Source organism: Astatotilapia calliptera, chromosome 8 (genome assembly GCF_900246225.1).
Source record: "Astatotilapia calliptera chromosome 8, fAstCal1.2, whole genome shotgun sequence".
Taxonomy (NCBI): Eukaryota; Metazoa; Chordata; class Actinopteri; order Cichliformes; family Cichlidae; genus Astatotilapia; species Astatotilapia calliptera.
In genome coordinates, this window is record NC_039309.1 from 11646751 (window position 1) to 11672168 (window position 25418).

General features: G+C 42.3%; 1 protein-coding gene across 5 annotated transcripts in view; it reads left to right on the forward strand.

The window, feature by feature from the left end:
* The window catches only part of LOC113028331 (zinc finger MIZ domain-containing protein 1-like), a 92093-nt gene that overhangs the window by 26419 nt on the left and 40256 nt on the right, over nucleotides 1-25418 (forward strand). For 3 of the 5 annotated variants that reach the window (XM_026178515.1, XM_026178518.1, XM_026178520.1), the window contains exon 2: nucleotides 1523-1622. The exons of 1 other annotated variant lie outside the window; for it this stretch is intronic. The gene's annotated coding sequence lies outside the window, so the exon portion shown is untranslated. Of the gene's footprint in view, nucleotides 1-1522; nucleotides 1623-22100; nucleotides 22227-25418 lie in introns of all 5 variants that reach the window. One more of the 5 variants, XM_026178516.1, reaches the window with a different exon arrangement.

Genomic DNA, 25418 nt, shown 5'->3' on the forward strand with positions numbered 1-25418 from the left:
AGCCGTGTTATTGTACTTAAACAAATCAATTCTCTTGCAGTTGAGCTTTTTTTCCCTCCATCCCCTGTCATTATGAACTGTTTGCAGTGCAGAGCACATTGATTTTTCACAGCCCTGGAAAAGCTGTTGATGAATAGCACAGAGGTATCTGGGGAGAATCTGGCTTTAAAAAGGAGGCACCCAGCGTCAAACCCTCCTCCTCCTCCTCTCTCCCGACCCATTGAGCCCCCAGCGCTCCTCCACTTTCTCTTTTCAGAGAGCGGCACTTCCAACAGGGGAGAAATGCCGCCTGAAAAATCTTCCAATCATAAAAATAGGATTAAAAAAGTGCGAGACACAAGGGACCACCCTCTCTCGCTGAATGCTAAAACACACTTTGTGGTTAGACAGTTTTTAGATTTTGGGTATTAGCCTTGTCCTGTCAACCAAAGCATGAGCTCACTAAAAACCTGCCTGGGAACAGAAATGGCTAGTATGCTACGTGTCACCTGATGAAAACGCCATTAAATTTGTTCTTTTCTTCTATAACTCATTCAGCTCCTTGGAATTTTATACTTCAACATTTTAAGAGTGACAAAAACTTATTTTTTCTTTGGACCTGACTGAGCCTCATCTCTCTGAACAAACTGAGAAACTACTACCTTAAGAGATGACTATTTACAAGTACTACCTTGATGTGGCCCTTCATTTAAAGCAGGGAACTTAAGTTGCACTCTGCACCTTCTCATGGCCCTCTCTCAAGATCTGAATGACAGGCTTAAACATCTACAATTTGTCTTCGCATTTGAGAGTTTGTGGGACAACAAACTGCTGAGGTCATCCGTTTGTCTGAGCACTGACATCAGTGTTTGCTGAATCCCAGTAGTTGGACACCTTATCATGATGAATTCACAAAGGGAACTAAAGCTTCTAAACTTAATTGTGCGAACAAACAAAAGACGTGATTCTGAACTGTGTGGACCCTACATGATAAGCAGTATGTTTATATATATTTTGGTTTAAAATTAGCTGCTGGTTACTTTCTTCCCTAACTGATTTATAGGTTTTGTACTTCACCAGTCACCCTTAAAGAAAATATGGTCATTTTTTTAAGGGTCTGCATATCACTGGGTATATGCAGGAGTTCTGCCTGCCAGACTGGGTGCCAAGCTATAGTAAAGGACCGTCCTAATAGGCTTATCTGTCAATTGGGAGTGAATTGTGAATGCGCCACGGCAGTGAACTTACCGTGTGGTGGATGTTTATGATGCCATGCTGGTCGTGTGAAGTGTCGGCTGCTCTTTTGATTTGTCCTTTGTGGGCACGGGAGCGTGAAGGAGCTTATCCGTGCTGGGAAGAAGTGTATCACGTTAAGCGAGGCGCAGATGGAAGCCACTCAAAGCCCATAGGAATCTGTGAGAAGTGAAATCACTGAATGAGATTGAGTTTCAGGAGAATAATGCAAATGTAATAATTCAGTGTTCGGAGATTGGTAAATAATACTGCGACGCCTGATGTATTTTCTTTCTCTGATTTTTCTCAGGGGCAGAAGAATTGAGACACTGGAGTGTTTCTCCTCCTGGTGTGTGAATGGGTGGGGGGGGTCCTTAGTGGTGAAGAGTCAAGGATTGAAAATAACACAGGTGAGTAATTTATTTTTCTGAAACATATATGGCGGAGGTTTACATAGCCAAGCTCAGATTTAAATCTGCGCCACAGCAGGAAGTGTGAGCGCTCTGCAAAGAGCTCGCTGCTGCATGTTATCATTACACAAATGCGCTCATTAAAGTTGTTCCCAGCCTTCTTTTTAGGCTGCATTTGTTTGCCACTTGAAGTTTTAAATTAACCTTCTACATCCTGATGGTGTGCTTACAGTTACCATTTAAATTGGCTAAACTGTGTGAAAGTCAAAAGAGATCGCCTGTGTTGAGCGAATCAGAGAATCCTTAATGGGGGAAGCTAACGCGGGTTAATTGCTCAGTTGCACTGTCCACATTTGTATCTATGCATTTCTGTTGATTTGTAAGCAAATAGTATATAGTCAAATATTTTGGAAAACACTGACTTTTAAACTTTGTTAGGGGCTTTATGGTTATGTAAGAGATCCCTGGAGGAGGCGCAAATCAAGCCTCAGGGGCTCACAAGTGTACTCCTAGTGCTGGTCTTAAACAGGGAGGGTTGCGTCAGGGAGGGCATCTGGTGTAAAATCCACTTCACATCCTGGGACATAAGGGAGCAGGTGAAAGCTCCCATTTTGGAAAAATGTGTTGCAAAAATGAAGCTTGCTTACACAGAGTTAACAGGCTAGCAAGGTCAGAGAATGTCAATATCTCTTTTTTGATGTGGTGTTCAGGAAACAGGAGTAAACACTGCAACAGATAGAACATAAAATAGAACATCTGGGAGAGGTGTTCTGACTGACTCGCATTATTATTGTATGATTTCATTTACTTTGTTTCCTATAAACATAGGTGATAAAAATGTACACCTCGTGAAGTTTGAAAGCCGAGCGCACAACTATATGTGTCCACATTATTTTTAAAATCCTAAAATTCAACGGTCTTTGCTGGGAACTCCCTATTTAGCTCAGATGCTGCTTTGTGTGAAAATATGTATCAAAGCAGGAATCAAACAAATCTCGTTACTGGAAACCGATATCTGCCTCCCTTGTCACTACAGTGATATAAAGACCACGGCTTTGTTTGCACTGGCATGCGCTGTCCTCCGCTGTACTCGAGGGTCTTTAGTAAACATGTGATGGCAGCAGTTTGTGTGTGGCCAACATCAGCTCTCCTCTCACAGAACATGTTGATTTCATCAGGAGCTCCTGGGAGGCTCTGTGTAACAAAGTGCTTATGTTCCATATGCAGTCCGAGCACAGGCACGCACACACACATGCAGAAGGTCACAACTATCCTCTTCATCGGCGAGCCACCAGCTCATCCTTATGCAATATGGAGCTCAGTGTACATCCCGCTGAAGGGGGAGAATTATGTTGTGGAAAGCGAATGTAATTGGTTTGTCCACTGTATTATACAATGCAGCTATGGATTAGGAATTGGGGCATCCAGGACACACACGCACACACTGAATAGATAAGAGTAGTTAATCTTGATTAGAGCAGTGTGAATGCTGAGGAATACGGTGCTGTGACAAGCATCTGCCTGCCACACAGCTGAGTGGGATAAACCAAAGTGATTATTGTGGAAATGTCAGACGAGGTAGACGGTGATAGCAAGTGAAACGAAGGGGGATGTGACATGAACGGGGACATGACACGAGTGCCTCAAAGTCAGTTCTCTCTCATTTTCAGTGACAGACTTTTCCCCTCTCACAGTGCCTTTGTGGAGCGATGGAGTGGAGGGGGGTTGATGATATGGCTACAGCCATGAGAAATAGCAACAGTCTCAAACAGAGGAGTGTAAATAGTGGCTGATAGCCACATAAATCAGCTGGGAGTAAATCTTGTTGGGTTGCAGCTAGTAGTTTTTACAGCATAACTCCTTATTTACTAAATCAAAGTTGTTTTACAGCCATTTCTTTAGTCTGTAGACCATCACAAAAAAGTAAAAGCTTAAGGGGATATATTCAGATTTCTTGTCTGAAAACAGTATCAAACCAAACCTTATTCAGCGAGGAGGAGCTGGTGCTTCTGTCTGGCAATTTTTGCTGCATAAACCAGTGTAAAAATTCTTGGCTGGGTGCATTCTGTTTTACTAATTGATTAATCGACTAGGTCTTTCTCTACAAAGCAGACTAGGCACCCGCTTTCATTTCACCGGGTTGATATCTAAAGGTTGCCAGGTTGGTCTTTTTCTCTGTACTGCCAGTGTAAGCTCTAATGAGTAATTGCTTTCCTCTGCGAAATCCGAAGGTGCAGACATTCTGTTAACTTCGCTAAAGGAAAAAGGGGGAGGGGGAAAAAAATCTCCTTCCTGTCAGTGGTCTGACTTTCTCTCTGTTCTTGTTAGATCTGGAACTGATAAGTGAGAGGCCTCTGGTAACTGAACAGGAAGGATAGAGGGCCTGGCCTCAGAGCCCCTGCCTCTGCACACATGTCCACCTCCCCCTGCTCAGGCAAACAAAGGGAGCAGAGCCTGCCACTTAACTTCAGGTTTGAAAATATTCAAGCCTATTAGAAGGATAATCATCACTTATTCGAGTGAACTCTTATCCTGAAGAGATTTTTGTTGACTATAACAACAGAGAGGCATTTTGATAAAACAGGCCGTGGCCAAATTAATGCTTTGCAACCATTTCACATCCAGGCCCAATCACAACTCCCTTGTTCCCCTGGCTGGTGTTAAGTCAAGTGGAAGTACTGTATTAACCAGTCACGTGGCAGAGCGGTCAGGATTTATTGTTCATCCCAAATACCCACAGGTCTGAATGAGTAGCTGTTAAACTGATTAGTGTGATGAGGCTGTTGTAGCCTATATACCCTACATGCTAAAAGCTAGCTAGTATAAAGTAGAATCTACATTTCTACTAGTGTTTGCTATGTTAAAACAAAAACAACAAAAAATACAGAGATTGTCTTTGAATGCAGGGTTATACACAACAGACTTCCCAAAGTCAGCGCGAGTTAAAATGGCCCAGAAATGAAGATCATGTGTAATCTTTTTTTGATGATAATCTTTTAGGGAAAAGCACCAAGCTTAATTAGAAAGAAAACATAGGAGTATAGTGGAAAACGTGAATAAGCGCTTGTTATAGTACAATTTAAACTGTCCGTCACTGTCTGCTTGGTTACAACAATCTAAGCTCGATGTAAACGGTGCACTACCTTGCTTTATGGGGCCATTTTGCTGTCTGTAATTGCATTTTATTCCTCTAGATAACAGAAGCAAACTTACATGATGTGACATGACAAGATATTTCCAGTGCAGTAACCATGGAGAGTGAATATTTGCCGTACTTATCTAAACCATCAGTACCAAGAGTTTAGTGCAAAACTATTTTGCTCTCTGCAGAATTCAAGAGACAGGTCCCCTTAATGAAATTCTGTTTCAACGCAAGCTTCTCTGAATAAAATCCCAGTTCTCTAAAAATCTTACTCTGCTTATTACCAGCAGTGGGATTGGAATGTCCAAAAGCAGTCGGGGGAATGCTGGATCGTATTTGACTGGTTTATAATGACACGACTTGTGTGAAAGCGGCTACAACAAACATTACTTGATCTCGCTGAGAAACCTTGTGGAATTATTTGAACAACATTTGTTGTCGGTGAACAGTTATCCAAGGATTTTGCACTTAAAGCTTTGTGTCAAGATGACTGTTGACTCAAAGGTGCATTGTTCAGATGAGTGCATAGATTATTTTCCTGTACGGTACCGGCTGAGTAACTTGGCACGACAAGATAGCACTCGAGGTTTCATTCTTGCAGTGTGCTTAAGATCTCTCTATCATCTTATCTTTTGGACTTTGAATTTGAATGCTCATTTGAATTTTTTTGTTGTATTCTTTTTTAGTTAAAATGAAGGTTGGAAATGTTGGACAAATCCCTTTTTCAGGCTGAGACTGCGGTGGGGTGGTATTCCCAGGAGAAATTGTAAGATAGCATGCCAGTGTGACAGCTGACTTATTAGCCCATTAGTCATTGGAGAGAAAAAGAGGTGGATGAGCACAGCATCCGTCAAGAAAGCATCTCTTCTTTCCAGATAGCCTCCCCCAACGGCCGCCCAGGAATCTTGTAAGTGTCTCCCACTGATGTAGGAGCTGGAGTGCTGGGGTCAGATAGTACGGCCAGATCTCTCCATCCCGGCGCTCTCTGTTGCTGCAGATGACCTAGCTGCCTGTCCTAGGAACAGACCAGCGTAACAGAGGCAGAGCTCAGTGTACTGTACTAAAAATAGATGTAGCTTCATATCCCCTTTCTCAGAGACACATGCAAATGTAGATGTGTCAGCTTATACGTGCATGTATCCTCAGAGGTGGTCACAACCACTGGTAGCATGTCAGTGACTGCCTGACCGTGTGTGATTGACAGGTCGACTGTGGCGGTACAAAGTATCTGTGTACTCGGGACAGATGTTCTCCACAGCTTGCTTGAGTCAACGTACATCAGGAGGAAGCTGTTAACCAACACTTGGCTTTGAGACGCACCTCCCCACTGCTCTGTGACCCTGCCGAATCGTCCTCTACATCTCATCTGTCTTTGTATAAGCTATCAACCCGACTCTGCTCAAACAAAGAAAAGCAGATAATATTAAACAAATGAAGTAGTGCTTGCTTCCACTGCTGCAAAATTGAAGCTGATATCCCTTTGACATGCCATCCACGGAGAACTTGTCAATTTCCTGCTCATGATGAATAGCCTGAATAAGCCACGCTTCACGAGCCAACAAATTAATTAATGACATGCTGTAATATGTTTAAGAACACTTGGCATTGACATGTTGCTGGCTTGTGAATGGTCTGCCTCGAAATAGGACCACATTAACCTTTCTATAGCCTCACGCTACTGTATTATTGAATTCCTCTTTGTTAGAAAGCTTTACTAGGGCCTCATCAAATTAGTACATTTTTGTTGTAAAATATGACCAAGACCCAACAAGCTAAAGCTCCACACAGCTTAACTGTTCCATTTATAAAGTGTCTGTGTAAAGCTAATGAAATGATTATACTGGCACCACTGCAGGGCCTTGAATTAGCACATCAGCTGATCTGACTGCCATTCAGATTACCCGTTTTAAAAATCTATTCACAGCAAGATGACAAATATGAGCCCTGAACCTATGTGCTGTAGTTAAAATTCATCAAGTTACATCAAGTGGCCGTAATTCATGCAATATTTGAAACGGTCATCGGAAAACAAAGTAATAGCGTGATAGAGGTTGTAGTGCGATCGTAGTGATGCCCCTCAGTAATTTGATAATAAGGTACGGATATATTTGTCGACTTTACAGAGCAGTTCAGAGTTTCATTGCACTGTATAGGCCCCAGTCACACAGGTCTAGAGATCAGTCTGTGCATCTGGAAATCACTGGTATCTGTGCTAAATCGACCGCTAAAGCCCTAATTGCGTGGGCCTAGAGATTGCTCAGTGCCCCGCTGATAGCAAGGGAAAAGTGTGTATTCTGTTACTAGTTGATTAGTCATTGCTGGAGGTTGCAGGCGGTCACTGGCGTAAAATTTGTTGCAGAGAGGTATACGACGCTGCAATAAATACCACTTTGCAGTTGTTTTTGGTTGCTAGCTGGTTGCCGCGGTCACCAGTAGTTTGCATGGGAAGATTGCGATCTGTTTGCATAACACTGGAAAACTGCTCGCCAAGCTGTAGTAGATCTGTGAAGAGTGCAATGTAAACTGGTAAAGGCGAGGATTGTACTTCAGAATTAAAGTTGCACCTTAAGCAATGTGTCAGTTGCAGTTGTAAGAAAAATCTTGTATTTTAAAGACAAAATTCTCCATTTCGAGTTCTGGTTTCTTTATAGCTCGGAGACTAAATGGTGATTGCTTGCAGACAAGTCAGTCTTTTAGGTGAACTATGGGTAACTGCAGCAATCTGCTAGCAACCGCTCACAATCACAAGCAGGTTTTGGGTGCATCATAGTCAAATAATTTCACCTGTTGACTGCGAGCTACCCCCAGTAACCACCAACCAGATAGGAAATACACATTTTTCCCAGTCCCTAATGACTATGTGACCGACACCTTAGTTGTCTGATTCACGCTCTCATTTTCACTCATTCTCACAGTTGACCTTTTGCTGTTGCAAGGAGCTGTTCACCTAAAAACAGACTGTCTTCAAATGTCTTCAAATGTCTGGAAAGTCAAATAAACCGACAGAAGATGGTGAAGACCAAAAACAGAGCTAACATGGATTTTGATCTTGCACTTATCAGGTGGCCACAAACAGCTCTGAATGAATAATGATGTTGCTCCTTAACACCTGCGTTTGTACAAAAGGAAAAGTTTTTAACCTTTAAACGTAAACATAATCCATAAAAGTGCAAAAAGTGGCCAGAAAAATGAGCTACAGATTTAAAGGAATAGTGTCCTCTTGTCTGGAGAAAGACTCAATCCAGGAGACTCTCATGGATGTGTTATAGAAAGATCTAGAGGCAACTGTCTAAGCTTAGCATAACAACTGAAAAGAATGCAAAACGCCTAGCGTGCCTCTTTAGAAGTTGAAAATACATCTACTAATACCTCTAAAAAGTTAATTGTTATTTATGTGATCCAATGAAATGCTTCAGAGGTGTGGTTAGACACACATTTCTTGTTTACTACTTAGCAACTGGTTCTCTGCTGGCACTAGTCTTATGTTGGATGGGCCATAAATAGTAATGATCTAGAGCTGATATCTTAATATTTATAGATTTACGACAAACACAACTTTGTCACATTAAAGTGTGAAATGCCTTAAAGTAGCTTCATACTTGATACGTTTCATACTTCAAATGTATAATGTAGCATCTGGCATGACTGAGTGTTATACAGCGAAGTCCGATCTTTTTGACAACTTGTGAATTTACGTCTGACAGGCTGATTGTCATCAATTTCAGACTTGTTTGGTAATTTTGGGATCAAAGGCTATGATAAGGATGATGATACTGATGCTAATCCCACTAAAGGGGATGATTGAGTCATCAAGGCAAAACAGCTGTCTTATGTGCCGCCTCTCCCCCTGGCTGCTGATGACGATAGCAGAGTGTAAGTGAGTGCAATTGACAGTGGAGTTTGAGCTTCCTCAGGGAGGAGGGAGGAAAGACTGAATCTGAGCAGAGGGAAGCAGGCAGCAAGGGTGGCCATGAAACATTCATGCACCTGGGGACTCTTTGCATAAGGAGAGCAAGCTGAGCCACTAATGAAGTAAAGAGCAGAGGACTTTCAATGGCTCTGTTTGTCCTTTTATGAGATTAGCGTTAGTGTGGCTTCTTATATAAACTGCATTAAAAGCTGATATACTGACACGTTGGTACTGCCTTGTAAAAACATTATTTTTGGGAGTAATTAAATCATGGTTAGCTGCAAGATTAGTAACACCACAGGTGTGTGGCTGGTTATAGCTGAACGCCGGACAGACAACGGTGCCCCAAATGTGGACATCCACAGTTGCGCCAGTTGAACATTTGTCCCTCCTAAACTCATCCTGGTCAAAGTCTGCGAGCTCACACAGGGACAGAAAAGGCAAGAGAGGAGCAAGATGAAGAGGGGAAAAAAGAAGTAATATTTAGACAGCTGTAATGCCGTGTATCACTGTCAGTGGAAGGGGGGCAGAAGAAGTGGAGAGATATTTTGGTGTCCTCAGCAAGGCCTCAGACAAACTCCCGCTACAGTATTGATGTCACTGCGCCCTCTTGACAGCAGACTGTAAATCAAAAGTCACAGTTATCTATAGATTTACAAACACCTGCTATATCTTCACAGTATGTATCCAAACTGCATAAACTGAGAAAACCTGTTCAAACATGTTTAGATGGTAGTACACTGGCGGGACCTATCTAAGAGCTCACTGTTAGTGTTTCAGTACAGTAACAGCGGTTGTGTGAGACATCTGGTCACATGTCTGCAGTCCTGTGCTAGACTGCCTTGTGCCTTGAGGTGGTGGATGGCAGCTGACTGCTCTGATTCACTGGGAACTAGACTTGTGCGCTGTACGCCTCACAATGGCTTGACTCATAGGGAGTCGACGCTCAGTTGCGCGGAGTCCGTCTCATGGTCATTTTACTGGAAGTTTCTGTTTGACTCCTTTGTTGCTGTTGTGTTCGGATGGAGACAGCAGTCTTCTCTGTGACTGTATTTGTTTTTTTTCTGCACGGTTTTATCTTTCCTACAAGTGGGAATGGATAGTTTCCCTGCAATTCCGATCCTCAGTCGATACCTAGTCACACCCTTGTCCTTCGTGGGTTGCGAAGCGGTCATCGGCTCATTAGCAGCTTCTTTTCACCTGACATGTTCCCACATTAGCATCCCACCAGCATCACCCTTTGAACGTCTTCAACCCGTCTGGTTTCCCAACAAACCCTGCCACTGACTCTAAGGTTATGGTTAATTTTGCTTGTGCAGCTGTGATTTTAACACAACCCTAAAGTGTTTTATTCAAATTCGAGGCTTACTTGACTCACTGTAGTCTTCCCCTAAAAGATAGGTGTTGCTATTCAGAACGAAAGAAATATCCCCCTTTGATTTGCTGGAATTTGAATACAAGAAAGGAAACCAAACATTTGTAGAGATTTTTCCACATTTTTCTGTAGAACACCTTTTCCAGCTGATGTAGAAGTCTCCCTCTGTGCCATAGTAAAATCCCTCCGCTCCTGCATTCATGTATCACCTAACTGCCTTTAGAGGCCTCTTCACACACCTGGACAGAAATAGTGAATGGTGCATGATAAGCCAAAATAACACCAAAACGCACCAACCAGCGGTAGTCAAGACGTCATTTCTGTGAGAGAGGACACCCTCATTTCCAGGGTGTAAAATGCTGATGGGCATGCTAGGTATTCTACCAAGAACTGCCATGCTCACATTTTAAGCTGTCACTATTTGTTGCACTGCTTATTTCCAGAGCTTTCCAGAGTTTTTGTAACCCTGCTTCCTTTTAGAAACAGTGTTTTTATGTGCTAGCCACTTGATTTGTGCTTCATTTTGCCTGGTGACAGCGTGCAGAAACATAACATTAAATCTCTACCCGCGGTCACTCTCCTTCCCCTATCACATAATAACATGTGCAACACCCGCACAGCAGCCACTAATTGCTGCTGGATATTAAGAGCAAGGTCTCTTAAGACACTGACCTTGCTTTAGCCAATCATTACAGAGTGTGTTACCAGGTTGAGCTCTGATCAGAGTCCCCGCAGCTCGAACAGGAGGAATTAATTATTCAGACTGGCTGCTTGCACCTTTTGCTGGACACAGCATTTAATGACATTATAATGGCATCCATGTGAGATGTTACTGCTGATGTGAGAGTATCAAAGCAGGAAGTGCACAAAAGACCAGCCAGAAAGCTCCCTGAGTGCCAACAACCAACTTTGACAGGCCGAAGGATGTAATGAATCTTCCACATCCTCTTTCAATGTTAATCTAATTTATTTGCTTCTAATGATGACATGCAGTTAATTAAGAGATAAGGTAAGAGGCTAGATACTTTGTTCAAAATACTCAAAACCCCTGAGTTTCATAACGATCCACGGCTGGGTTTCCAGTGACCTCTAACAAGACAGGGCAGGACTTAAATGACTTAAAAAAATGTTTTGATGTCAGCTAGAAAAAAGAGGAAACTGTCTTTTAGCTCCAGTAACATCTTAATCATGCGCAACTCAATTTTAACTGCAAAAAAAGTCACATGGCTATTTGTTACGTTAAAGGGTGCTACGTTTCCCGCTCGTCTTACCTCTCTTTATATAAACAGATGCACTAATGTATTAATGTATCAGAGGCATGTAGCCAAAGAGAAACTGTCAAGCAGTGCAGCTCTCACAGCGCTTGTGTGTATACGCTGTAAATAGTGCTGAGCAACAGCAAGGTTACCGACTCTAAATGCATTTGCATTATGCTAATGTAATGAGAACAGGGAGCCAATGGAGGCTGACTGCACTGGATCGCTTCGGGGACACGAACGCAAGAGTCATCACGCAAATTATCAGGGTGGCTGATCGCTCAAAAACAAAAGTTTAACGGGAGATAAGCAGCCAAACCGGACCGCTTCTTTTGGTGCGAGGCCAGATTCAGATGCCGAGTTCTGCTTTGATATTTCTCTCTAACCCAATGTTCTTATCACGGCCCTCAAGCAAACATGCAAACAATCTGGCCTGTGTGTTTCCAGTCACATGGGCCCGAAGTGCTGGAGAGTCAGCATGTCTGTCCTGGTATTTCCTGAGGCTTCGTAAACATACATACACACAAGTGTTCTCTCTCTCTCTTTTTCTCTGTCACACACAGAGACACGCTATTTAAACAGTCAACAATAATACAGTATAATGATCGTGCGTATTTGTATAGAAGGCAAAGGGCAGAAGCAAAGTAAAGTCAGTTCCCACAAAGAACGGCGATGAGAAAACAAGGAGGAACAAATTAGGAGTTAATTTGCATATTAACAAATCAATAAATCAAGTCTCTGTGCGACTCTGTAAGTCTCATACATATTGGAGATGTGGTTGTCGTAGGTGGAATAACTGCGAATCTGTTTCCAACTTGTGGTTACTCTAACCTTAAAATAGTCGAGAAAAACAGAAGGAAGTTCAACTTTACTTTGCACTTCTCCTTTTTAATGCTCTGACATTAATCAACAAAGAAATAAAAGCCTTAAAATTGTGCGCCTGAAAGTTTCAGCGTGGCCACTTTAATCTATATTTTTTACGCATTTAAATAACTGAAAAGTTTTGGGGGTTTTTGTTAGTGATTGCGCTATCATCGCCGAAGCCGTTAATGGATGTTGTTTGTGTGCGTGTATGATTATTGGACTGGTCGTTGCTAGAGGATGCCCATGCATTAAATCATTATTGGATTTAAACAGCTGAAATGTGCGTGTGTGTGTGTGTGTGTGTGTGTGTGTGCGTGCACACTCGTTCATCTAATTGATTTAGAGTGTTAAAGTGCAGGGTTCGGTGAATACTCTAATCAAAACTGCAGAGGCTGCTGCTAAATTGTGAAGAATGATTTAATACAGCCTGCACTTTTTTAGTCGTGGATTCTTCTGTTTGTTTGTTTTTAGCGTCACAGTCAAATGTAACTGCATGTGTTGATTTTCTTATCTAAAGCTGTCGAGTTAGAAGAGAATAGAATCAATTGAAATCATGAGCCCTCAGCCTTCATTTCAACCTTTAGATTCATGTGAGTGCTGTCAGTATCTCAAGCTACTAATCTCCCTTTTTTGCCCATTTAGTTGCCATCTAACACAATTTCATGGTGTTGATACAGAATCTAAAAATTCAATAGCTGAACATGTATGCTCGGATTATAATTTGGAGTCTCTTTGGGGGATGTAGGTCAACTGAAAGACTCTATTTCCTCAAATATTGTAATCCCCATTTGTTCTGCTTTTTCACCAGAAACACAGCTTTGAGGTCTTTGTCTGACTACAATGCACTGGGCAGGACAGTGGGTCGTAATGCTCTTGTCTTGAATTTTCCACTCGTATGCCAGTTTGCTGTTTATTGTTAATAAGAAATCACTTTTTAAAGCTTTACCTGTTTTATTTTCTTTGTGCCTAACATGCTGGGAAAAAAACATCCTCGGTCTTTTACTTTCAGCTTGAACTTTTCCTCCAGGAGGCGACCAGTCGGCTCGGCTGCAGAGCAAGAACCCGAAGAAGGTCAAGTTTATGGTTTAAGTGGGGAAGAGGGTCAGCAGGATATACCCATTTAACCTTTCTGGAGACCAGCAAAGCACAGAGAAAGGAAGTCATTCATTTAGTCTCCAGTGATAAAGCCTGGATGAATAGTTAACTCTGTTTGCCTTCTCATTGATAAAAGGAAAAAAAAAATGTATTTCACCATCCCTTTTCCCAAATGGTTCCCCCCCATTCGCCGTATTAACGGCCACGCTCAGCCAAACTAATTTTGTGCCTGTTCCTCCGGGCTTGAGGAATAGTTTTGTGAAACCATGCATGAACAGGAAAAATTGATTTGTTTTTATATCATTTCAGCATAATAGCTTTCTGCAGTGATTCAGTGACAAAACCTGATCTACCTTTCAGAAGAAAAAGAGGAAAGGATTATTTCACTCGCTGGCATGTTCATATTCCATCCCTGTGTTGTCTAAACCTGATAACGAGTATGGCACAAGACAAGGCTGTCCATTGTGGAAAGAGCTTTTTCCACAAAAGTCATTATGCGGGATCAATGCTCCCAGGAGAAACGGCAGACTCGAACGCCACACACAGCCGTGGAGGATTGCGTCAAAATATCTTAACAGCCCCGAGGCCTCTTCTTGGTGGGCCAAAGTACAAATCACATACGTGCAGTTTTACTCAGCTCGCCTAATTCATCTAATGTGTGTCACGCCTTCATGAAAAATGACTGAAAAAACATCTTCCGCGATGGGTGACAAATTAAAGGAAAGCCCCATATAGCATGTCTTAGTGAGAAGCTGCTTGCCAGAAGAGTTTCATGCACCTTGGCATTTAGTTTCCACATCTCCGGAACTGTACTAGAGGGAAGAAATGCCATTCTTCCTAAAGGTATTCCCTAAATGGGCGTTTTGAATATGGTGTGGAGAGCACTAAAATCTCCCATGACTACCCAGGCCTAAGAATATGATTCACATAATTTCCATAATCACCAAACCATTCAGCGACCCCCCTCAATGCCGCCATTGTTACGCTGAAGAAATCGCTCAGGATAGAAATGTTTCATCGCAGGATAAAGGTGATCGCTCAGAACAACTTTGTATTGATTTGCAGTGACCCTTTTCTCTAAAGGAACAAGTGGACCCAAACCATCGCCAGCAAAAAGCCCCCGGAGCATAACGGAGCCACCTGATCCCCTCACACAGGGGGTCAAGGGTTCAGGTTTTTCTTGCCTGTATTTTTGCACTTGCTACTAGTAGCTATGCAGATGCTCTTGATTTTACTTGCCCAGTTTTTGAGTTCATCACGGGGAGTTGGATTTAAAATGCATGCACAAGGCATTAAAAGATTTATGTGGATAATCTACAGGCCTGTCCCTATAAGTAGATATTGGAATAATATGATAAGAGTACAATAAAAAAATTAATGGCAGCAACGTGTGCCTAGAGAATACAGCCAAACAGTCTAAAAGTTATACAAGTCCAGCTAGTCTCTTTTAAAATCTTTATAAAGTCTAGCTTTCTTTATGGTGTCTTTTTTTCTCTATATATTCTTCAGCTATTGCCTGCAATATAAAACTGTTTTCTTGATGCAACATGATATTTTTGCTCCAGTCCACCGCAATGAACTTGAAGACTTAGTAGAAGTAAAATAGCCAAGGGAAAACAGCTTACATCGATATGCATAAGCAAAATTCTCCAGGATGCATATATTAAAGCCTAAAAAATTCAAACAAAACCATCTCAGTGTGACTGTAACTCTGGAAATAAACCTCATGGTTTGTCTAAATCAGAATGCTGAAATCAGACTGGGTTCTCTCCACAGGCAGTATGGACAGGAGGAACAGTGAAGGCAAGTTATTTTAATGTATGGGTGGAGTTTAGAGATGGTTAATGTGCACCTATTCTCTAAATGAAGAAATCTATTTTTGTCATTTGCGAGAACTAACCCATCGAAAAAGGGAAGCTTTATAACACAAACCCAAGGCACGTGTAACCTAGCGTCCTCTAGTTGTTAAATCATGGCGACCTGTCTGTCTTTGTCATCCGCCTGCAGTCTGTCTGGGGCTGCGGTACATGACAGCTGCATGTGTATGTATGGACAGCTCATTTACCCTCTCAGTCTCCTCTGTCTCATGTTGACTGTTTGTACCCGCAGGTCAAACGAGGTCTCATTTAAAAGATACACTCAGAAGTATTTCCTGGTTTTGGAAGACTAGAGCTCGATCCTCTGAAAAGTCTTCGCCATGTGTATGCATGAATGCATGGTACATGGAGCTGTGTGGTGGTGGTGAATCTGCTCGAGGGGGTTGTAGAGGCGAGTCGAGGGGATCAGGAGAGGCAGTGGGAGGGGGGTTCTGTAAATAGCCCACCCTGCATTAAGAACTGGCATGCAGGGGCTGCGCTCTGTGTAGCCTGACCTCACCAAGCAAGCCGCCACTCACATTTCCTCACAGCGCGGGAGGCTGTGGAAGCCAGCGTCGACTGTTTCTTCAGTTTATCCAGGTCAGCTCTGAACTACTCTCACTAGTAAAGCACTGGCGCTCGTGACCCCACAGGCCCCCCTCGCTGCCAGCCAGTGTCAAAATAACACAAGCAGCTCGGCGGAGGGCCTCGGCTGCTCTGCCTGCTTGTTATGAAATCACGCTGCCCTTATTTGGGTGTCTAAAAGTCTACTTGCGGTTAAAATTTCAGATCAAAACAAAGTGTCGGCTCGATTTGATTTCTGTCTTTCTCCACATTAAGCTGTTAAAAAAAGAGTTTGCCTGACAGCATATGTTCAGTGGATATGCGTGTGTGTGTGTGTGTGTGTGTGTGTGTGTGTGTGCTTGGAAGTAGGTCATTGATTTGGAACTTGGACACTGATTATGTGCTGTCCTAGAAATGGGCTATAATCGGTGTCTCTCATACCAAAACAGCTTTTCATAAGTGGCAGTTATTTCAAGGTCAGGAAATAGTGTGCATCACATTGTTGCACATGCACACAGATTTTATTTATCTCTTTCTCGGTTTCACCAGATTGTTGTTTCTAGAGTCTGTTCAGTGTTGTGAGACTGCTCATTTTTAAAGCAAAAGAGAAGAAAGATTGCGTTTATCTTTCTTTTTAGGGATGAGAATGTGCCAAACTTTCCGGCATGCCCCGTTCTGTCCTTGATGACGACGATGATGTAGTCGCTTCGAATGCCGTTTGAGCCAATAATGTAAATATTCTTGGTCTTTGAACAAGCCAGAACACGATCTGATCTGTCTTTGACGCTAAGTCTCCGGCACACTTACACAGGGGAGTTTTTTAACATGACCGTGTTGGAGTACATCAAAGCTGGGAATTAACTGTCAGCTAGCATCATCACAACTCCCTCTATATATCTCCCCTCATAGCTTAAAGCAAGTGCTGTATTAGTTTCTGCCATGGATTTTCCTCAAGCACCCCCAGGATTAAGCCTTGATATTGTTTTGCAAATTTAACTTCAACTGAAGTTAACTGAGCTTAACAGTGGTTGTAGGAAGTGAGTAGCGCATTGGTGCTTATGGATCGAGAATAAAAAAAACGTTGCTTGTATGAATGGAAAGGCCGCATGACAAAATGTTTTACTGTGTTGTTGCATAGTTAAGCGAGCATCTTTTCATGATAATACCAGGAAGAACTCGAAAGAACAAATCTATATTTGCATGTTATCCCGGGTTTGCATGAGAGCAGCATTGCGATTGCTCCTCCTCCTCCTCCCCTCCACGTGTCCCACATGAAAGATCCTCACGTTCGCAGAATGTGCCTTTTTAAATGAGCCCTCACCGTGTTTGCATTTGTTTAGGCAGAGAGGCAGCAACCAACAAGCAGGCACAGACAAAATCCTATCAAAAAATGACATCAGCTGCAACAGCTGCAGGCTGTAGCACTTGGAGGAGAGGAGGGAGAGAGAAAGAGGAGAAAGAGGAGAACAATTGACCAGAAGCGACACGGGAAAGAGAGGTGACCTGATTGCTCAGCTGGCCAAGAGCACGGGAAGGAAGCAGCAGGAAAGGCTGGTCCCCTCAGTCTGGCCTTACTCTGTGCTGCTTCTGGTGGGTCCCTCTATGGCCTTCCTCTCCTCCCTTTTCCCCTCTGCACCCCCACCCCCTAACCTCCTTCCCGCACTGCTGCCTGTCACGGCTCACTACATCGGAACAAAATGATCAGCTCTCACCTCCTCATGAACACGGGTCATCATGGTAGCCACGCAAAGGCTGGGGCCTTTGTATTAGATAGGGATCACTGATATGTGGGAGGAGGAGCTGCTTCAGAAGACTGGAGAAGTCAATATTGTATTATTATTTTTTTGTTTGTTTTTCTTTTTTACAGCACACATATGCAAGGGTGTTTAATTTTTATTATTTTATTTATTAGCAATGGCCTTGAGGTTGCCAATTTTGTTGCGCTATTAATTTCATCTTGCCGCTCTCGAGGAATTATTAGATGTGTGCGCGTTTATGATTCCTCTCTCTACAAGGAGGCACATCAAGTACCTCTTTCACAATTCCTGTAGCTCGTAATGTAATTAATTCTAATCGCAATGATCATAATAGCTTTTCAGATCAAATACCCAGGAGCAGTCCTAACAAAATCATCCATCCCTCTGAAAAACAAACACCCAAACTCTCTCTCTGTCTCGCTCTCTCTCTCACACGCTGTCTTTCTCCCTCCCTCTGTGTTTGGCTTTGGCTCCGAGAGAAGAGCAGTCAGTTGGTTTTTGGGGGGGGTGGTGGTGGGACACACACACACACAGCAGAAAACAGAAGGACCTGCACATTTGCATACCTTTTTAGCATGTGGCTGAGGGAGCCTTTATTAAATTCAACCCCCCTGTAGGGTGGGTCCTAAACTGTGAAGGGGGGAGGGGTACAAGCGCTCACAGGGAGGGAAAAAGGAGGGGGGGGGGGGGTCTCATCCTAGAGACGGGAGGCAACATCTGAGCCAGCAGACAAATAATGTTTCCAGTCACGAGAACAAGGTGGCAGCAGCGGCCAAGCATTTTCTTCCTGAATAGTGTCCTCCCCCCACTCAGTGTGGGTAAGGGTGCGATGCTCACTCATTGTCTTAAGCCCCAAATTAGCAATGCTGAAATGACTACTTAATTAATCAATTAACTAAAGAATTAATCTAAGACGAGCGTGATCATCAGTTAATTGTTACGGTCTAAGAATAAAGCTCCTTAAACTTACAAATTTGCCAAATGTTATGAAGATGTTAAACTGCTTCAGTCATTTTCAACAACTTTTTATAAGCAATTCTTTTTAAAAAAAAAAAATCAAGACTTTTATCATTGCTTTTAACAGTCATTGTTATAATTGCTCATGAATAATCTAACCATGAACATGTTGCTATTAGCTACACTCATGTAGTCCTATAAGCGCTTAACAGATGTGAATAAGTGTCTTAACATGGCTTAATAACATTTACTGGGGCTTCCATATTAGCATGTGCACATTGTATAATGAGTTGAAAATCATATGCATTTTAAATCTACTATTAAACTTAAACATAATATATGTTTGTTTTAAAAAAGTAAGACAAACTGCCCCATTATAGTCGCCTACAGCAACTATTTGTGTTTATTAAAAATCCCAGGCATTGCATGGCTCCTTGTTACATCCACCTAAAGAAAAGCCCTATTAACAAGCGATAGGGCACAGAGGTTTTGTGTATACCTGTGTGCGAGTATGTAATGTATCTAAGACAAAGTGGGGCAAGCCCACAACACGCTGCAAGTATCTGTTCAAGCAAGCTGAGGCATTTTGCGGTTCTGCTTTTCCCAGAGAGGAGGCTGAGATAATGAGCCAACATAGTGGAGTAAGTGAGGTTTTCCCCCACCGTGGACAGAGGGATGAGCTGTTAGCACTCTGCGCTAGTTAGCCTGTTAGACTCCATTTATAAACAACTCAGCAATGGCATGGTGACAAAACATTGGCAGTTATCACAGATATTCGTACACCTCTTACTTACTAGCAACAGTTGTGTTCTAGGGCAATTTTCATAATTAGCTTGTACTTAAGAGAGCAGGAGTGGGAATGACTGTACAATCTGTGGTGACGCTTTAAAATATCATTACATCATACTTTTTTCATAGAGTTTACTGAAAGTAATATAAGAATAATAATAACAGTAGAACTGGTTTACAATTCAATTCAGTTTTATTTATACACCGCCAAATTACAACAACAGTCGCCTCAAGGTGTTTTATATTGTAAGGTAAAGACACTACAATTATAAATACATTTACAGAGGTCAAAGCACAGAGGTGAAGAAGAAAAAATAATGGAAACTGAAATTATAATGGAAAAGAGAAATTAACAGTACAGGGAATTATTTTTATTCATATTTGTATTTTTATTCTGTACTTCTACATAAATTCTTTTAAATCTGAGTTTTATATGTTTATGTTCTGTTTCAGGCTTGCAGGTCTAAACAATGAAGCGTAACAGACATGAAACCAATAAAGAAATATACAGCGTGTTTGGTTAATCATCTGATTCATCTTTAGAAAGTGTTTTTTTTATTATTTCTTACAGATGAGTTAGTGCACTAACATCTACAATATTATTCAAGGTCACAAAATCAACCCAAATTCACAGTTTCTGAAATATCCAGATGTCTTACCTCCTTGCAAGTAGCTTAATACCACAGAATCAGCTAAACTACAAGGCAATCACCTAGAAATATCAAGTATATTTGCATGTTTAGTGTTTTCTGTTGGAAATCGAGCAGAGGCTTTTCAGAGCTCGCTGTTGGTGAAAAGGTAAATGCATATAATCAATAAGCTCGCCTAACCTTCTGCTGAATTTGCAAAATAGTGTAGCAATGAGCTGTAACATCATTCTCATTCGCAAAGCAGCAAGAAACCACGATGGAGATGCATAAGTTGCATGTAACTAGGGATTGCAAATAACAACATTTATATAGTTTCTTTGACTTTAATAGTAGGAATATAAAAACGTTTGATTTATTGATTTATTTTTTCAAACTCTTAAGAATTTATGATTACATGTGGCCATCAGCGTTATTCACAACACTCACCAAAAATACTACACTCACACTTTGCTGCTTTTGTAAGCCCCACCTTAACATTTGGCACACGCAAAGAGGGGGGGATGGGAGAAGGAGTATGAAGTGAAGAAATATCACAGATGTTAGTCTGCATGAACTCCTTCCCCTTTGCAGCCTTCCTGCTCAATCTGGCCTCTTTAGCCTCTCTTTTTTTCCTCGTGCTCCCTCCACCAAAGACAAATGACTTCTCCTAACCTAATTTCAGTTGCAGCATGCAAAGGTCTGCCTCGACGCCTGCAGGTCAACAGAGCTCAAGTAGACACTGTGCAGATTCGAGCAAAGAATCGGGTGCTAACTGGGCGAATTCTCATTGATAAGTTGTTGTTTTTTTTTAAAAAAAATTTTCATGTAAACGACTTCGATTTTCTCACTTTAGCTTGTATTTTTGTCTTTGTGTGCACTTGTTTATTCATGCACGAGAAAGCGCTTTTCACCACATGCTGCAGGGGCCAGTTGTCTGTTTGAAGAGTGCAATGGAAACAGCAGGGTTAGTGTTTCAACCAGTGCTACAGCCACACTGTGTGTGTGGGTTGTGACTGCGACTGGGGTCACAGTTGTGTGACATGCCAAACCCAGGCTGGTGCTGGTGGTGGCTCTAGCAACGATACTGCTGTCATTCACCCGACCACTCAGTGGGTCAACTTTCACTGCCATTCAAAGTTTAATCTTGCTTATGATAAATTTAGTTAAAGCGAGGCCCTAATCACAGCCCATTTAGATTCTTTGGGCTGATAAAGAACAGGAAGTGGTGGATTGTCTTTGATTATCTTGCCTCTCTCTATTTCCCTGGAGACATGTTGCGGCTTCAAGCCTGACAGAGTCTTTGCCATAACTAGGACAGACCTTTGATTGGTTTCTGATGTGTGGACAGCAGTTGTGTCTCGAGGGTCCAAAGCAATTTATCCAGAGGATATTAAATGACCTAATGGCCATATTATTTGCAAAGAACTAGCCCAGAGGAATATCCAGGTGTTTTTAAGGTGCTGAGAGGTCTGCCCTTTGACTAGCATGCAATTGACTGCACCGCGAAAGCTCAGATTCATGCATGCAGCTGTATATTTTCATTTTCTGTCTCAATTTCAACAAAACATACCAAAATGGTTTCTGAAGCCAACATAAAAGAGTAGATGAGCTTTGATTCTCTCTGATTTTGTCCGAGGGATGTAAGAGAAGCCTGAGAAGCATCGGCGTAAAAGCTGTGTTGCATTGATACTGGCCTTGTTCGGCTTTCTTTCTTTCTTTCTTTTCCCCGACAGGAACTGGCTAATTTCCTGAACTTGATATACCATTTGGTCAGCACAGAGAGAAACATCTGAGAGAATGGATATCAGAGAATTCTCCATGTTAAAAAGCTTAATGAGTGTTCAAATCTTTGGGTCAAGGCTTTTTAACGTTTTACAGGTGGTGAAGGAACTTGGGAGGCACCTTAAAAGGAAAAGCAAGGAGTCAGGAAATGAAAGTGGAGGAACTGTTTTTGGGGGGGGGTTTTCAGTTCATCAGATTCCCCATATGCTCAGCCAGACTTATTTGGGTCGTTTATGTTAGTGGAAGGCATTGGATCACCTGCAGACCCTTCAGTTTGTAGTTTTCAGTGGCTACTTCAAAGAAGCATATGCCTATCTTGACTCAATCTCCATTCATGGAGAGTGACAGTATCTGTTTCTCCAGCTTTTCTAGAACTCAGTGTCAAAGGTCACACCTTTAGCTGGAGGTCATCTCTCTGGTCAGCTGCTGATTTGCAACATGACCCTCTCTCCTGATGCCTTAAACCCCTCCCCCATCTCCTCCTCCTCCCTTTCTCTTCCAGATGACCGTACAAAGTGGCTAACACATGTAACTTCCCCAATTGATTTAGATGAACCCTTGACCACACGGTGATCTGCGTGCACCAACTGCTTCACCAGTCTCAGACTTCTGGTCATCGGCGTCCAGGGTATGGTTTCTTTAAACAGATCTAGTTACTTTTGTTTCGCTTTCAAACAGCAATGCCACTGCAATTTAAAAAAAGGAATAATTTCCAGACAAAGCAGTTGTCTGCCTCTGTACAGCTCAAGCATTAAACTTGTGCAGAGTATTACTTGAGCCTATTGATTGGAGTCCTCTGCCTTAGAGAGGGCGGTGTGCAAAATCAATGCTTTATTTTCTCTTAGGCTAGCCTTCCTCGTGCTCCTTTTTTTTGCCAGTGAAAATGAGAGGAAACCAAGGGAGAAACCATTTACCTCCACTGCATTCACTCTTTTCTGTTGACTTTTGTGACTCATCTGGACAAATTCAGCTTTGTTTCCCGTCATCTCTTCAGCCCACATTGTTTTGTACCCCTTATCTCAATCACATACACCAGCATGAATCGACCTTTTTACAGTGGTGGGTGGGTGATATCATTCTTGTTTGTGCTATGGTAGTTCTGTGAGATTGTGTGTGTGTGTGTCTCGTAATCCATCCTGGGGAATGTACAGTATAGTGTTTGCTTGTCCTAAGTTGTCTAAGGTTGTCTATTACTCTGAAGATAAGGTTTTTATTTCTGTTATTTATACAAAGAAGGTCTGTAACACAGCGATTTTCTGTAGGGATGATAAACCTGAGTGCTTGAAACTGCAGGCATCATGAGATTCCTTGATATGTCAAATGGCAAATCAAATGACACTTTCTTGTTAGAGTCTGTCTAGACTTTTTTGCCCACAAAGCAACTTCTGTGCTGAAAATTTAGTTTGAGACTAAGATGTGTTTTTCCAGTAGCCTTGAGTCTCTTGCTTCAAGGATCAGGAGTGGGCCACAGAGGTCTGTTTTTAAACTCCATACCTTGTTATTCTTCAGTGCCTCTGCTCCAGTGAGCTGGTGACATTGTTTTCCTGTGTTGTCTCTATATCCATCCACCCAATATTAACCTCATATGTCCTAAATGCATCGAGAAAATTACTTCAGATTTGTTACTAACCTGTACTTGGACCCAAGGATGAGCTGCTCATATTTTTTTCTGGCCAGAGGTCAAGGTCACTGGGACCCACCCGGAGAAAATCCGATTGCAGCACAAACATTCACTTAGAATTTAACAACAGGCCACAAAAATGAAATGCCTGATTGGTTCAAATTGTCAGCTGATGACATTTGATATCCAAAAGGTTAAAGGTCAGCCTAACTGTGAAGTCGTAGTGCTGTACAAAAACAACTTTCTGGCCATCATCTATCACGGTAACTCGTGATATGTATCCGCATCTGCACTGACATGGACTGCATGTCTGAACTGCAACTTAAGTGGCTTGGACTGGACTATAGTACCATTCAAAAGTGCTAACCCATTCAAATATGCACATGTGCACAGCAGATTATTTAATTTCGTTTTCACTCTTGTAATCTTAACCTCAATTCAAGTCGAAATATCAAATCCAAGTAAGGCTGCTGTCTGCTAGTATGCATCACTCTCAAGTCCTCAAAAAGACTAAATGCTTACTTTTAATTCTAGTTGCTATACTGTAAAACTGCTCCATTGTGCTCATCTGAGGTGCAGCTGCTGTCGGACATGAAGTCCGACAGAGGACAGAGAAACACAAAAGGTGGTCAGCGAACAGGAACATGGCTGGTGACAGGCTGCCTGCATGTGGGGTGGTTTCGCTAACGAGAAGCCATTGTGCCCTCAGTGAAGGTTAACTCTCTGATTCAGGGAGGCAGGAAGTGTTAGCTGCCTCCCCTGCACTTTTCCCATCCGCAGCCTCTGCCAAGCCTCAGCAGAACAATCCAGCCCCTGTGACTGAGAGGCAGGGAGGGAAACAGAGGGAGAGTCAAAGACAGAAAAAGGGAGGACTAAGGGGAGGGGGGGGCACTAGAGGTCCAAATCTGCAGGGTAACATCAGGCTCCTACGTTATGCAAGTGTTCCCTTTTTGTCTGCCTCACCCAGGGTTTTGATACGGATTGCACGAAGAATGATGGTAATGCCGAGCATTCACTCTGTCCCCTCTTCACCAAAACAGCCTCCATTTATGGTTACTCAGACATATTTTCCCTCACAATTGGAGCTGAAAAGTGGCCAGCTGTAGCCAGGTTCCAGTAGGTTTGCGCTCTGCCCACACACACACACACACACACACACACACACACACACACACACACACACACACACACACAAACAGGCAGGCACACACATACACACGCCCATAAGCACACACACCGTGAAATGGATATAACTAAATGCACTCAGAGACAAACATTCACATAGAAAATAGATATCTCAAAACGTCCACACACAAACACACTCACTGAGAAAATAGATATCTCAAAATATGCACACAAACACACACAGACTCATAAGTCACACAACCTCATACGGAATCAACAATCGCATCTTTGTTAAATTATCCAGGAAATTGTTTGCAGTGCTTTGATAACACAGGTGTTTATATGGTAATAGCTTCTGGAGGCTGGATAAGAATGAAACAATAAAGTCATTAGGGTGTTACAAGAAGAAATGAAACCAGGTTTCTTCACACACTGCAATGCATCACCTAAACACACACGCACATAGTCTCAACAAGAAGAGGCTGAACACTTACACCCAGATTCATTAAAGAAAAAAAGCTTTTGTCAGCCACCTTAATGACCCTTGATGTGTGTGAACCTCTGCCAAGTTGTCCATGGAAGGGCCATTTATCTCTGCTGGTGTGGTTATACAAAAGACAAAAGAATATCGAATACACACAGGATAAAATGGATCATTCATAGTAATGACACCTGTTTATCTCACCTGAGCTGTTAAAGGCTTTCATCTCAAGTGTGGTGGTCCACAATGTACGTAAGTAATCACTGATATGAGGTGATCCCCCCTCCCCGTTCAGATTTGTTATTGACATCAGGCTTTTTCCCATCTGTCAACATTTCATATCCTCAGTGATCTGCTGGAATTCGCTCCATCCTCACAGGTAGCGACCTTTGCTGACTTCTCTCTGTGTTCTGACGTTGTGTGGGATGTCATATACACATCTGTAGGCGCTTATCAGCTCTGCTGCATGTTTATGTTGTGTTGCACCCTGACATAGCGCAGCTTTCCCCTTCACCGTCAACTTTGAAGACGATGTTTCTGTTCTTTAAAGCTGCCTGAATGGAAAGCTTTACATTAACGATGAGGAAAATCAC